Source organism: Lichenostomus cassidix, chromosome 3, assembly GCF_008360975.1.
Source record: "Lichenostomus cassidix isolate B80296 chromosome 3, HeHo_3.0, whole genome shotgun sequence".
In the NCBI taxonomy this organism is placed as follows: Eukaryota; Metazoa; Chordata; class Aves; order Passeriformes; family Meliphagidae; genus Lichenostomus; species Lichenostomus cassidix.
This window is the reverse complement of record NC_139483.1, coordinates 28,939,478-28,953,702: the sequence shown is the minus strand read 5'-3', so window position 1 is coordinate 28,953,702 and position 14,225 is coordinate 28,939,478. Positions and strand designations below refer to the sequence as shown.

Genomic DNA, 14,225 nt, shown 5'->3' with positions numbered 1-14,225 from the left:
GTTAGCCCTGAAAATTTGTCTTACAATAAAAATGTCTCTGTATTTCTTCTTACATTTTTAGCAGGGAAAAAAAAGAGCTAGTCCCCTGATTTGCAGTAAATTACAGCTTCAGGCAAAAACTTCAGCAGAAGGGAAACATTTCTGACCATCCACTTTTACCTATTCACAAGATACAATCAGTTTCTGTAGCAGAAGGTCTCTAGCACATTCAGTTATAATTTCATCCAAGGTTAACTCACATCCCTCACCCCTCCCCACCCCAAAGCTGGTCTTGCTCTGGAGCTGCAGTGTTGCTCTGGAACACGCTGGTGATTTTCCACTCTCTGTACAACACAGTCTCTGATGTTTCTCAGGTGTCTTGGCTACACAAATCAGGATTTTCTAACCAGACAATCCATTTCTCCATGATGCACCACACTTAAAACTGCCCTCCTCAGAGGAAGTCACTCCTGAAAATAAATCCTACTTGTTTGTTTCATTTGTTTCAAGAAAACTAGTTATTAATAAGGTATTAAAATAGCATCCTTTCCCCCACTTTTCTTAGTGGGGGAAAAGCAATAGTATTGCTTTTCTTTCGTATTCATCTGAAGTCTTCTCAAAAATCAGTGATTGCAAGTGGGTGGCAAAAGAAAAATATTTTATGGAACATAGTAAAACAAGTGAGGGGCAATGGTGGTTAAGCAGAGGCTCTCACCATGCTTGCCTTCTCCTACCCATGTTTGCCTTTTTCTTTCCCCACCAGCCTTTAGCATGCTCCAGAAATGCAACTTGATCCTAAGAAAGCAAACTAAAAACCACCCCATGTCAGCTCTTCCTTCTCTTCCTATCTCATCCTTACATCACTATCTCTTTCCAGCCCCACTTCCCTCTCTCCTCCAGCACAATGTTACTAACCTGCTGCACCCTTTCTTGCCATGTTCCTAATCATGGGCAAAGGTGGAAGAAATGAACTCAAAACAAGCCTAAATACTGTCCTAACAGCAGGACTTGCAGGTGCAGAGATGACCTTGGATATCATTGCCATCTACCTGTACTGTTTACATTAATTCCAAACACCTGCAAAACAGCAGCCAGCAGCTCCTGAAGGAGCACTGATGCCATCGACTGAACCCTGTGCAGAAACATCTTATCTGGGTTTGCTAGGAATCCCTCCACCTTCCAAAAAGCAACTCTGGCATCTTCTCTGGACAAGGGCAAGAGCTGCACATAAAGCTTATTTCCATCTCAAATCCACTCTATTTCCTGTTTACTTTATCTTCATCTGGCACAACCAGGTTCAGAGGGAGACTTCTTGCTGCAACTCCCATGCAGGGAAAGGGTTTGCCAAAAGCAGTACTTGGAAGTTCTGTTGGAATCTGTTTGGCAAGATTCATCCTTGCACAGGTCTTGTGTCCTCCAACCCATTTTTTGCCCTCTGATGTCACCAAATCTGCTTTTAACTTGGTGTTCAGTGGTTTGTTTGAACACCAAGATGTAGCTTCTCTAACCATGTGGTAAGGCCCACAGGAACTAGTGAGGAAGATACCTGACCAGCATCCTCATGTTTTTCAGATTTGACTGAGGCACTCACAGAACCTGAGTTTATCAGGATATGTACACAGTTAAAATAATTTTAACTGTTCTGAGTTCAGAGCCACAATCTTAAGACATAGTTTATTTGTTTATTAAACAGCGTAATGATGTCCTGGGAAACTTTTTAAGTTGCTTATATCCTATGAAGTGACATCACTGAAATGAAACAGCAGGTCACAGTGTCACAGCTGGAAACCTTGAATCCATCATCACAAGATCTTCAAGTTTCCAATTCAAAAGCTCTGGAGTGCTCAAGTATTTTTCCCCCTAAGGGTATTAGCTAAGGATTGTGCTTTCCATGGTTCATTGTGAATAGGACTTGGTGCTGAGCTATTGACAGGATGTCTGTGGCTGTGAGAGCACTGTGTATGAACAGCACAGTGCCAGAAGCTGTGCTACAGTCCTGTCCAGGACTGAAGGCAGGGTTACATTGCTGTGAGGGGCCTGCAAGCTTCAGAACTGTATGAAATACAGGTAAACAGTCCAAGTTTCATGACAGATAAATCCAGACCTAGGTAAGGGAATAGATATGGGCATTACTTGTTTGTGGCAGAACAAGAGAAGAGGATCTATGTGGAAAAGATGTTCATCAAGGCAGAGGATGCAGCAATGCACAGAAATGCATGGAAAAGGTCCCTTATAAAGAAATAGCTTATGTTCAGCTTTTTTCTGTTTGACTAATGGAATTCAATATTCTTGCATCTCTATGAGGTTACAAACAAGAGTAGTAGGAGAATAATGTCGAAGTAATTTGGACGGACCTAAGGGCTCAAGCCTTCAAGTTTATCTGACAGTGGGTAAGCTTGAACAATGACACAGACAATTTCTGCAAATGCTTCTGTATGAAGTCATCTGCAGGGAAGGAAGTTTTGACTGTCTAGCATCAGTTGTCTAAATAGTCTTGTACCTACTGAGAATTCTAATGGGTACTATTTTTCTGTTAGTAAACTTACTACAAAACTAGCATCTAGCTCATGTGGAAACCCAAATTCAGCAGGATTTTTGTGATCACTCCTTGAAGGTGCAGAATTCCAGATTTTCTCACCAACTACAGAATGGCTCAGTTTCCCCCCCCAAGCCATTTTAGTGACCACAGTTCATTTCTGAAATTAATATTTTCTTGAAACTCACTAAGATGCATCTGCAGAGGGAGGAAAAATTAAGTTACAAACTTTAACAAACAAACAAAACAATTTAGAAAAATATTCCAAAGATAAACAGAATTTCCTGTATGGCTTACTGGCCTGGCTAGGATTAATCAGCCCAATAAGAAAGATTATTAAACCTTTTTAAACCACAACAAAGGCCTGAGAAATTTCAACATGATCTGGACAAAGAAAAGTTAAGTGATGAATGTTCTTTCCCTCATATATAAAATACAAAGTATTATTACTTAAAGATAAAATCCACAAGAAAAACTATTTTAGTGTCAATTTGAGTTGCCCAGAGAACAAGCAGTAACCTTTTACAATCTCAAGTAAGTCTGACACAGTCAGTTATCCATTAGCTGTAGCCACTTGTTATTTTTTCAGCACTACAGTTCATGCCCCAGTGAAACAAAAAGGGGGAGATGGTGGAAATTGAAGGAGTCCTTCAAAGATGGAAAAGCAGCATGAAGCAGCGAGCTGGGTCACCCAAGAAATTTTGAACAGGAGGGAAGAATGAAGTCAGATGATTACAGTAGCAACTGAGGCAGAAAATAATGATCTCTCCTCTCTCACTGTGGACCAGCAGAAAATTTTGCCTGTAGAAATCTCCAGAAGGAAAATCAGGTAAACACTCAATTTCTCACTACATAAGGGTAAAATTAACGGAGAAATATTAATATAATTCCTGAAAAATAGGGAAGATATCTGTCCAGCAGAGTACTGCACTGAAAAAAAAAAAGAAGAAGAATTCTGAAAGAAATGTTTTTTTAAGAAATGCACAGCTTTCTGCACCTCTAAAAGCTATTTAGAGAATATAAAATAAAATGTCTTCCCAGAATTTTGCACTCTTTCACATAACATGTTTAAAGAGAAACAAATAAGTTGTATGGGACAGTGATGAGCCTCTGAACAATCCCTCTTTTCATCAGGATCCAAACTGGGTTTCAAAAGCTGCTTGAGGCATGCCTAGCTATTTCTGTTCCACAGCAGTAGAGTCATGGAAAGTTTTCCATGTACCACAGCAAGGCCACAGAGCAAACAGTTTATCACTGGAGTGTCTGAGCTTGCATGATAAAAAACAAACAGGGAGTAATATATGGCAAAACCTTGAAAGCAGAATTTTGGACTCCAATTACCTGGTCAGAAACCTTTATGAATGGGTTGTGTGAGCTAATAAATTTCTTGTTAGAGAACAAGAACCAGTCTACTTTGTCTGGACTCTAATCTTGGGTTTGTAGCAGATTGTTATCAGTGCTTTTCCCCTGGAATTCAGTTTCTCTGCACAGATTTAAAAGAATAAGTCTTTTGCTCTTCCTTCAAGGCAATAGCATGTAATATAGCTGCTCCTACTTTTTGCCCATATTTGGGGTGAACAGCAACTGGCTTAATTTTCGCTTATGCTTTGGTTACCTTTGGCTTTCCAGCAAGAAGAGCCTGCAGAATTCCTGCAGAAGGCCTCCCACTAAGTATTTTTTCTTTTCTTGTTCTTCTGTGCAGATTTTAGTGGGGAACCCTTAGACACATGCCCTGTATCTTTGGGGCTGGTGGAAGGGAGCTCAGGGTAGTTCACAGGTGGGAGGTGATGTGGTTTCCTGGTGGCTCTGGCAGTCAGCTGCACTCGAGCAAATGGGCAAATTCTAGTCCAGAGTTTCTTGCTGTGCCATATCTCACAGCTGAGGAGCTGCAGAGCCTACAGCTGCCCTCTGGCACACCTTTGCTGCTTAGATGCCAGAGCACCAACTTGGGGACAACAGCAACACTTCTAAAGAGCTATGGCTTGGTTGCTCCAAAGATAAAATGATTTAAAAATATGAAAAAGAAAATGAGGATCAAGACTTGGGATTTCTCTATTTTTTTATACAAAATCAGAGGGAATCACAAAAAGCAAGGATGACTTGCCCTATCTTAGGGTGGAGTGAGTCAAGATGACTATAGAATTGGAAGGCACATTTGAAGGTCATCTTGTCCAACCTGCCTGCAGTGACCAGGGATATCTTCAACTAGATCAGGTTGCTCAGAGCCCCATCCAGCCTGGCCTTGAATGTTTCCAGGAATGAGGTATCTACCACTTCTCTGGGCAACCTGTTCCTGTGTTTTACCACTCTCATTGTAAAAAAATTCTTTAAAAATACTTTTTTTAACTTCTGTAAAATAACAATGGCCTCTTGTCTTTATGTGTCTCATTAAAGTCTACCCATCCATTCCCCTTGTTTTTTTACCTGAACCAATCTCACTGAAATACTAAGGGAAGGGCCCCTTGACCTTTCTGTGATCATGTTATCACAAATGTAAGACTTCTTCAAAAGAGCAGATGTGCCAAACCATCCCAAGGATGCTGAGCTGAATGGAAAGTACACACTGACCAAATATTTGCTATTGCTGATGGAGGGGGAGCTGAGAGGTGCCATTTCCATGACATTTTGTTCTTGTAGAGCCACGAACTGTTCTATAACCTTTGAATGTGCCTTGAAATTGTTAATCTCACACCAGAAGTAAATGGAGAGATTTGGAAAAGATGCAATTATTTATTCTCAGTCTGGAGTGTCACACATAAATAACTCCTGTTAGAGAATACCATCAATAAATAAACCCTCATGATGACTGTGAGAAATAACTGATCATATCAAAAGAATTTACAGCTTAAGAGCAGGGTGACATAACAACTCCATGCAAGGTTATCTTGCTCTGTCCTGTTGTAATAGGCACATGTGCTTAGCTGAAAGTTTATTTTAAAAAACATACTCATATTCCAAAGACAGCTAAGAATAGTAGCCTACAAATATGAGCAGCCTACAAATTCCATACCATCCATTAGCCAGAGCTCCAGGAATAGCACTGTATAAGAACGAGGGAATTAAAATGTTTTTACCACTTGCACCCTGCATTGGGTCATTTCTCCTGAAATGTGAATTCTCATGAAAATTGCTAATACAGATTGGTCTGCAGTACAGATTGGTTGGACTTGAGTAGAAAGCAAGCAGGAACAAGAAATGCCATGTTCAAGAAGGAAACAGTGAAAATACTCAAAATACAATGTTCAGCAAAAGAGATGAAAATAATTACAGCTGCTGATTTTTCTGGCAGAACAGAAGTCCAATTTGTCCCTTTTAAGAGTGCATGCATACCCTTCTGAAGCAGCTGCCTTCAGCCTCCTCTTTGCTCCTTTGCAACCCTACTGGATGCATAGATATAGATATAGATATACACATCATCTTTATCAGGCATCACAAAGTACCTCAATTCTGTGTAGTTCTTTGCTCTTGGAAAAGCGCCAGAGCTCCACCTTTCCTGCATGTTGTCTAATATTTTGTCTGATATAGTTTGAGAATGTGCCAAGTGATTTAGAGCAATAACAAGAGTTGTCATGAGGAGAGCTCAGTGTATTTAGTAAATGGTCTTGTTTCTTCTGTTAAGGAAGAAGATTTACTATGGAGGAGGGGAATAAAGGCCAAAAAGCCCCAAATCAAAACAACAACAACAACAAGCAACACCAAAGCCTCTCCAAAAAGTAGAGAAACCACACAAGACCATAAAAATAACATTAAAACATCCATTCACTACTGACCCTACGATATTTCACTTGCAGCCTGTGGGATCTACAGGTTGCTTAAAATGTGGTTAGGTTTGTGATATATATGGACTTCACTTATCCTTATATAGCTTATATTATTCTCAGCCTGCATTTTGTTGTCACAGGTATTGCATAAATGTTACCACACAGCAGAGAAAGTCAGGATTGTTGGGCTGACTTTATACACCTGTTTCACTCCACACTCTTGTGCCTCCATGCCTCTGCAGAGACACGTAATTTATCACAGTGGCAAAGTAATTTTAAAATTGCTGTTGAGGAAATGCAAGTCCTACATGGTGATTTCCCTGAATCTAAGTCCCTCATAGAATGTGGAATTACATAAAATTGCTTTCATTTTGCATAACTGGAGAAAGTGACAAGACAGCTACAAAGAGAAAGATTTTAGATCACAACTTAATTGCAGATGCTGCATAACTCTCAAAGCAGCCCAGCCTGCCTCCATCAGGTGAACATCCCAGATTTTTAGAAGAACTTATAGCAGTCCATGCACCTCTCACTAACCATAATAAAATTCCAATAAAAGTAAAAACAAACAAATAACTCTGATAGATACATTGAAGTAATTTTCCTGTATTAACCCAACATCAAGCCACAGAGCTTCCATTTTTCCTCAGCATTTTCCAAGTAAGCTTATACATTCATCCAAGCTCATGCAAACAATATTTAGTCATTTCCACTAACATTAGATTTAAATGTGACCATTAACTTCTGGAGACTTCTTTAAAATGCAGACTAGAAAATCCCTTCTTTCTGTCATTTTGTGGTTGCAATGTTTAAAGAATCTTCCCTCTGGGAGTTTGCTGTGGTCAGAAGGCTTTTATACAAATGCACTGTACTACATCTGCTGTAAAAACAAGGAGTGAGCATGTTCTCTGTTTCCTTTTCAAGAACCATGGTTTGTGATGTTTTAATTAGTGCCCTCTTAGCTTGGCAATTCAAGAATTTAAGAAGTAGCTTGAACATACTTACACTGCTTTATTAGCACAACTGAAAGCAGTGGTCATTGATGCAGGCCCTGGGTGCTCATTGCATATCCCCAGGTGAGCTCATGTCTGAATGTGCCAGGTATCAGCTACTTTTTCTTCCTTACAATGGTCCCAAAAGACATACATATTTAGAATTTCAAAACAGTGTGAAAAGACCAGAGACTTCACTGCCCTCATCATAGGATCCTGGAGGTCTAAATAAAACAAAGGCAGCTCGAGCTGTACCATGAAGTTAAAGCCAGTTGTTCAAAACTAATTTGGAGACAACTGTGATGTTTTTGAAGGATGGTGTATAGAAAAATTTACAGTGGTAGCAAAGGCATAAGGATTGCATAGGCAAAGCTCAAAAAAATATGAGGAAGATAATTCAGTATTTCAGGTAAGAGGGAAAAACAAGAAAAAAACCCATTTAATACAACTCTACAATCTGGTAGCAGAATTTTTGAAGTGCTAGATGAAAGCTATCACTTTTTTAGTCTCTCAAGAATCAGAAGTATTTGGCAGATGCTTGAAACAGGAAACAAGTAAGTTTTTTTTTGAGACCTCAAACATTATTTATAAAAATGTCAGCTCATAGTAATCTACCATAAAAATCTTGTACTATCACATCTGTAAAATGTATATTTTAAGACATAACTTTGGAGTTTTAGAATTGGCAGAATTATCTACATTTCTGTCTTTCATATATATGTGTGTGTGTGTGTGTGTGTGTAGTTATATGTGTATCTATAAAGCAATTTGTTTGCCTTTAAGGTTTGTTTCTCCTAAGTCAAAACAGCCTCCTCGTGCTAAATTGTTTGGTTTAAACACTGATCTCTAGGGCACTGATAAACAGTATTTTTTGTGGGTTTGGGAAAGCTGAAAATATTTTCACTTTAAAAATCCCATAGTGCAGAAAAGCAATGTTTCAGCATGTTCTCTGAGCATGATTCACTGTAGCTAAACCCCCAAAGAAACACTGCTAGTGGATTATGGCCAGTGGTAGTGCGTTCTAGAAAGAGGAAAATTAACCCCCAAAAAAGTAAATAGGTGCTGTTTGAAACAAGTTGTGCACAGGTAGCACTCACAGACAGGCAGCCAGCATTCCAGCTTAATCCAGATATGGATTAGGTTCCTTCCTGGAGAACAGGAGTTTTGCCATTAGATGTTCTCAGCCAAAGAAACAAAAACAAATCAGGGCCTGATATAAAAAGTTGTCTGTCCTTGGCTAAGTTAAATCTCATCTGGGAACTTCTGCCTGTGCAGGCTCCCACTGACTTTTGGGTTGCACAGCTCAGTGTCTGAAAGCAGGAGTAGATAAACCCAGTAACTCAATGACCAATTCTACAACCTACAATCTACCACAAAACAAATAATAAAAAAAATATATTGGGCATGCCCCCACACCTGTGCTTCATTCTCACCTCTGGTACATTTTTGCCACACCCCCCCCAAAGTCAGAGGGTTCATGGCAAGGGTTGTTTTCTCTGCCCTCAACTGGACTAACTCCACTGCTCCCCAGTCCTCACCAGGGCATGCCTTCTACATCCCCAGATCCCTCCATTGTAGCAGAACAGCTCCAGATTGAGACCAGCTCAGGCTGAAGATGCCTTAATGCAACTCCTCCTGTTCCAGCCTGTCCCAAAAGGTCCTGAAGAGCTCATTCCTCTGCTCAGTTTTTATATGGGACCAGAGGTAGCTTTGTAAAACAGCCTCAGCCAGGATGAATCCTACCTAGCCTGCACAGTGTCTTCAGGAAAGCATGGGTCACAGATATCACTGGTGCTTCCAGGAAAATATTGCTATTTTTCTTTCCTCAAGGTGCAGACAGGGAGAGAGGGACTGTCCTGGCAAGGGGCAGCCAATTCCCTGCCACATTTACAGGGCCTTACAAGCAAGTGACTAAGGGCACAATCAGCACAATCAGTAGTCAAAGTACAAATCACAACTGAGCCCATGAAGATTTCTAGCTTCAGGTATCAGATATCCAGCCCTAGGCCAGGCAGTAAAAGACCCTCTGAGCTCTGACATCTCATGATCAATCACTCCTGGAAATGACCAAACTGGCAATGCCAGCACATCTCTACAGGGCAGCCCAGAACACTTAATGTTGTTCAGTAGAGGAGTGGTACTTACAGCTTCATCCAGTCAGGATATTTGTATTGGCACAGACATTGTGTAACTCCCAAGGAAAATGAAATTGTCATCCTCAGGAGCACGCCACAGTAAGAAAAGGTGAATAGGACTGAGCAGGACACATTTAACTATGAACTGAGGAATATAAAAGAATATTTCTGCCTATTTCAGAGGGAAGGCATACTTGAAGCTCTACTTACATTTTTAAATAAGCACACAAAGGATTTTTATCTCCTATATGAGAGACAGACAGGGAAGAATTTGTTTATTTTAACTGCAAAATTTTATAGATGGTCTGAAGTTGGGGAAGCACTTTAACCAGCTGAAGCCTGAGCTACTTTAGGGCTTGGAAAATACTTTATCTTCTGTGTTTGATTGGATGGCTTTACAAAAGGTCTGATTTTGCAATGCCTTGAGGCAATTTTGTTTGTGAGTGTCACACCACCACGAAACAATTTTACTCCCCCATGCTATCATTCCCATTGACCAGTCTCCATACTCATTTATTTATAAACATAACTGCCCATTTTCTCTCCAGAATAAGATTTTGTCAAGCTATGGTAAAGCTCCTCTCTGCTGTTGTGTGCCCCAAAAGATGCTATTTCTGATTCCAGACTACCTTACTGACCACATGTGTGGCTCTGCTCTGGCCCTGGCAAAGTCACAGGGTGCATGTGAGCTAACCTACTTGTTACCTTTTGAGATATCTGCTTCTGAGATCTGATATCCTTCAGATGTTTGTACTGCCTTGATGAACTGTTGCCAGCAATACCTCTGAGACAGGTTTTGTTATTTCTTCCCTCCATCATGTTTGCCTGTTTTGCTTTCAGGTCTTATCTTCTCAATATTAACAACCCCACATAGTTTTTGTGTGTAACATCATTAATAAAGTAAATTACCAAGTGAAAGAAAACCTCACCTATATTATTCATTTGCAACAGAGAGCAAAGCTGCACATCTTTATTTAGCTGTGGTCAGCATCTGATAATCCTAGATATTTTTAGCAAGTCAAGAGATGGGCACCATGTCTTCCTTTGAATTCAGCAACAAATATTAAAACCAAAAGCAAATATTCAGCAGAAATATTAAAACTCATCTGTACATAGGTGAAGGAATTTTTTTTTAAATTTACATTCATGTTTTCGTCTTTGACTCCTCTTATTTTCTGAGTGCTACAATCCAAAAAACACTTTAGGGCTTCCCTGCTTCTGCCAAAAATTGAGATATATATTATTTGGGCATGTATTTCAAATATTTCAGATGTTGCCAAAAGTTTATTTAATTTTATCTACTGGAATTAAAGGTGACTGCCAGCTATCAATCTTCTCTTTTGTGTGTTAGCTGTGGCATGGTTCATAAACCTTGTGCACTTGAGACTACACAGCTTCAACAGGTGAAAAGAAACCTAAGGGGGAAAAGCTCCTCACAGCAATAGTTCCTTTGTGCATTTTTGTTCCATTCTAAAAGGTCAAAAGGCATCTCTTGACAATGCTTTCATTCTCTCACCTTCAGGTCCCATTCCTTTCAATAATCCCCTTCATAACTAATTCTGCGCTTTCATGGGGTTATTTTAAGAAGCTCTGAAATGCTGGGAAGTGCCTCCTTTGAAGGAATGCAGGGATAGCTGTGCATGGATTTGGTGAAAATGAAAGAATACATATAATTCTTAAAGCTACCAGAAAAGTCTGAGCCAGAGGATGTGGCTCTGAATTCATGTAAGGAAATACAAAGACAACAAAAATATTTAGGATGCCAGAATACCAACCTTACCCCAAAACCCACACCCACTTATCCCAGGAAAAACTGACACCCATTGGTTTTTAAAGTAGTGCTCCTCATCTGTCCACACCATGAAGGTAGAACTTATGATTCAATCTATATTTGAGTGTAAATTTATTCATTAAGCTTCTTCACAGCAACTTTTATGACAATGCAGGTTACATCGGACACCAGGGGAATTTGCCTGAACACAGAAGGCAAATGCAGCATCAGAGGCACCACAGTGCTGCTTGCTATTGTAGACATTCCTCAGGAGATAAAGGTACAGAGCACTAGAGCTGGCTATTGGAAGTTTTGTAGACTTGGTAGCACAGAAAGGAATGCACTTGATCTTTCTCATTTTATCACATCTTTAAGGTTTTGCGAGAATGAACTGTTTCTTATCATGCATTAAACCCTATTAAATAATTGTTAATATTTTTCCCAGCTTACTTATAGACTCATAGAATACCCTGAGTTGGAAGGGACCCACAAGGATCATTGAAATCCAGCTCCTGGCCTTGCAAACAACAGCCCCAAGAGTCACACCATGTACCTGAGAGCATTGTCCAAATGCTTCTTGAACTCTGTCAAATGTGACCACTTCCCTGGAGAGCCTCTTCCAGTGCTCAACCACCCTTTTTTTTGGTCTGTTTTGTTTTGAAAATTCAGCTAAGTTCTTTTTCTAGCTCAATGCAATAAAATGCACACCACACTTTAGTTACAGTTACCTGTGCCATGATATGCAAAGGAAATTCTCCACAGGAATTGAGCAAGTTGCTTTCCCCTTACCTCTCCCACCTTTTACTCTCACCACACCCACACATTTCCAAAAGACACAGTTTTAGTGCTTTTTAAAATCATTTACTGTCCTGTGGTTGGATGGTGCCATTTCCAAAACTGTAAGCTGACTTGGCATATGATCAACATTCCTAATGCTGCTGCATTGGGAGAAAAAGCTTCCCCACAAACAAAAGCTTCTCCACCTACACACACAAAAATTCCTGTTGGAGAAGAGGCAAAGCACTGAGCTGGGAAAGCATAAAGGTCAAACCCAAAGCACATAATTGCTTCTAAGACCATTTGCGGTTTTGTGGTGTAAAAGTGACATGACTTTTTTATCAAACAATGGTACACTGATGCTGTCATAGCTTTAGAGATTATTCCACTTCTGGACTCAGAGCTCAAATGGCCGGAAAAACAACTTTTAATGGAATAAGCAAGTTCAGTGATAACTTACTCAGTAGTGGATGCAAACTACTTGAGCAATCTGAGACACACAGTGTCCCAACCACAAAACTGCCACCAAATGTTCTTTCTTGTCACCCTGTGACTCACTTAAGAGGCAGCTGTTAAAACCATGAAGCTCTTATTCCTCTTTTCCCCGATGAAGGCTGGATCCATTTGCTGGGAACTTGGATTACATAGGAACTAATGATGAGTGGTTTATAGCATCAGACTACTTAGGAATTATAAGCTAATGCTAGCTTCCTCTGTTCAAAGTCTTTATGATAAAAGTTTTGAGTCTCATGAAAACCAGTGTTGCTCCATAAGAAGAATAGACTGAGCACACCAGCCATTTCAAGCTTGCTGTGTGTGGAACAGGCAATATTAGTGTCCAATTTCCAAAATATGCTGCATTTCACACCTTGTTCTTCTACGGTGCAAAGAGGAGTGGGGTGGGGGGGTTGTTGGTTACATTTTTCCCCCTGAAATGAAACTGACAGTATTTTGACAGAGGAGAGAGCCCCTGCAGAGGTGTGGGGATGTACACAATCTCAGGAAATAATATTCAGGCAGGTGAATTCTTGGTAGCTGACAAGCTGCTAGATGCTAAGCCAACCATCCTGAGGGACACTGCTCTCCCTGCAAGCTGCAATATGAAGAAGTAACTTGCAACACTCTGAGACAACTTGTTCTGGGAGGTAACGAAATCAGATAAAACTCTTTACAAAAAAGAACAGCTGCATATGCTGTCTACGTCAAGAACAGGGCAGGAAACTCACTGGACTGGGGGTTTTACTTGCTCTTTTTCAAGTCTTGTAAATTGCACTGAAATGTGCATGAGAGGAGCAGGTAAACACCAAATGAAAGAAATGCTCTTTATGTCTGGTCCAGACAAGAGCTGAGGCCAAAGTCAACACAAAGAGGTACCTTTAGTCATAAAACCCCTCAGTCATCTTGATGGCCTGGGGTTTTTTCCTCCTTCCTTAGGAATGTTGTAATTACGTGCAACAAAGAAAGATTTCATGCAGTTTGCTTAAATATTAACTATCTATGATTTGAGGAGAAACCACAGATTTCGCATAAATATTCTGCTGTTATATGCCAATGAATGACACATATCCCCTCTTCTGAAAGGACATCATGCTTACCCCTTCTCAGTAGTATGCAGAAAGTCATGATTACTTGGTTGGTGAGAAGAATTTCTTTCCACAGCTAATAAGGAGGGAATCAGAAAATTATGGTTGCATGATAGGCTAAAATATAATATAATATAATATAATATAATATAATATAATGTAATGTAATGTAATGTAATGTCATATCATCATATCATATATCATATTATCATATAATATCATATCATATATATGAAATCAGTGAAAAATAAAACACATCTGGAACAAGAACACCAAAGTCTCTGTGGGAAAAAATGGTTGCAGAGTATATACAATGTGCATTGAAAACAACAAAGCCTCCCTAGAAAGAAGATGTACCCCACCTAAATCTCCTTGGGAAAGAAAAACTAACACATTTAAAATCTTTACTGAAAGTCAGGAGGAGATATTTGAAACAATGAGAAATTATGCTACATTATTATCTTTGCCATTTTCAAACACCAGTAGGAGTTTATCCATTACTGTTCTTGCCAAACATTAAAGTGCATAACTGAAATGGCCTGGGCTTTTATATTAGCTGTTTTGAAATTGCTTGAGTGCTCATTTAAGCTACCAGTTAAGAGTCCATTGCTCTCCATTCAAATTCAGCTGTGATGGAGCAGAGGCTGTAATGAACACAGAGAATTTGCTCAGCCCAGGACTGGATCAGCTG

General features: G+C 39.8%; 1 long non-coding RNA gene across 1 annotated transcript in view; it reads right to left on the bottom strand.

Annotated features, from left to right (window-relative positions):
- LOC146439354 (uncharacterized) overlaps nucleotides 1-13,612 on the bottom strand; it is a 33,859-nt gene extending 20,247 nt beyond the window's left edge. The window contains exon 1 of the long non-coding RNA XR_014850767.1: nucleotides 13,547-13,612. This is a non-coding gene — a long non-coding RNA (uncharacterized LOC146439354). The remainder of the gene's footprint in view (nucleotides 1-13,546) is intronic.
- Between the last annotated feature and the right edge of the window lie 613 nt (nucleotides 13,613-14,225).